Genomic DNA, 2,054 nt, shown 5'->3' with positions numbered 1-2,054 from the left:
GATATTCTATGACAAAACAAAATTTAAACTATCTTTCCACAAATTCAGCTCAACACCAGGAGGGATACTGCTCCCAAGAAAGAGCAAGAAATTTATGCATTTCCAACAAACCCAAATGAAGATAGGCACACAAACTTAATTCCACTTATAACAACAAAAATAACATAAAGCAACAATCACAGATCCTTAATATTCTCTAATAAAAAGACATAAACTATTGGATGAGATATATTAACAGGACCCAGCATTTTGCTGCATACAGGAAATGCACTTCAGTGGCAAAGACAGAGACTACCTCAGAGAAAAAGGCTGGAATTTTTTTTCCAAGGAAATAGTCCGAAGAATCAAGCTGGAGTAGCCATTTTACTATCAAATAAAATTTACTTTCAACCAAAAGTTATCAAAAATGATAAGGAGGGAACCTTCATACTCATTAAATATCTACCAAGATGACCTCTCAATTCTGAACATCTGTTTCCCAAATACTAGGGTGCCCACAATCATAAAAGAAACTTTGCAAAATCTCAAAGTGCACATTGAACCTCATACAGTAACAGTGGGAGGCCTCAACACCCCACTCTCACCAATGGACAGATCATGGAAACAGAAACTAAACAGAGACACATTGAAACTAACAGAAGATATGAACCAAATGGATTTTACAGATATTGAAAGAACATTTCATCCTTAATCAAAAGAATATAATTTCTTCTCAGCACCTCATGGTACCTTCTCTAAAACTGAACATATAATCAGTCACTAAACAGGCCTCAAGAGATACAAGAAGATTGAAATATTGCCATGCATCCATTCAGATCACCACAGTCTAAGGCTGGTCTTCAATAAAATCAAAATCAACAGAAAGCCCATATACACATGGAAGCTGAAGAACTCTGTACTAAATGATAATTTCATCATGGAAGAAATAAACAAGAAATAAAAGACTTTTTAGAATTTAATGAAATTGAAGTCACAACATACCCAACTTTATGGAACACAAGGAAAGCAGTGCTAAGAGGAAAATTCATAGCTCTGAGTGCCTCCATAAAGAAATTGGAGAGAGCATACTCTAAGCACCTTAACAGCACATATAAAAGTTCTAGGACAAAGAGAAGCAAATACATACAAGAGCAATAGACTATGGGAAATAACCAAACTCAAGGATGAAATCAGCAAAGTAGAAACAAAAAGTACTATACAAAGATCAAAAAAATTAGGAACTGGTTATTTGAGAAAATTAACAAGATAGGTAAGCCCTTAGCCAGACTAACCAGAAGGCACAGAGAGAGTATCCAAATTAATAAAATCATAAATGAAAAGGGAGACATAATGACAGAAACTGAAGAAATTAAAAAATATATCAGCTTATACACAACAAAACTGGAAAATGTAGATAAAATGGATGATTTTCTAGACAGATACCAGGTACCAAAGTTAAATCAGGATCAGATAAATCATATAAACTGTCCCAAAAATTTAACCCAAAATTGCTCCTATCTAAAGGAAAAACAGTGATGTATTAAGCAGAGACTGAAGGAAAGGCCACCCAGAGACTGTCCCACCTGGAGATGCATTCATCAGCAGCCTTCAAACACAGTCACTATTGCTGATGTCAAGAAGTATTTGCTGACAGAAGCCTCCTGAGAGGCTCTGCTAGAGCCTTACTGATACAGATGTAGAGGCTTGCACCCAACCATCATACTGAGTATGGAAACCTGAATGGAGCAGTCAGGGGAAGGGTTGAAGGAGCGGCAACGTTTTGCAACCCCATAGGAAGAACAACAATATCAACCAACCAGACCCTGTCTCCCAGAGCTCCCAAGGACTAAAACATAAAACTAAAGACTACACATGGAAGGACCCGTGGATCTGGAGCTGCATAGTAACTGAGGATGGCTTTATCTGGCATCAACTGGAAAGGAGGTCCTTGGTACTGTGAAGGTTTGATGCCCCAGTGTACGGGTATGCTAGGGCGGTGAGGCAGGAGTGGGTAGGTTGGTAGGGGATCACCCTTACAGAAGCAGAAGGTAAGGGTATAGTATAGGGGCTTTTCA

This window comes from Apodemus sylvaticus, chromosome 1 (assembly GCF_947179515.1).
Source record: "Apodemus sylvaticus chromosome 1, mApoSyl1.1, whole genome shotgun sequence".
Taxonomy (NCBI): domain Eukaryota; kingdom Metazoa; phylum Chordata; class Mammalia; order Rodentia; family Muridae; genus Apodemus; species Apodemus sylvaticus.
Note: the sequence above shows the minus strand (reverse complement) of the source record.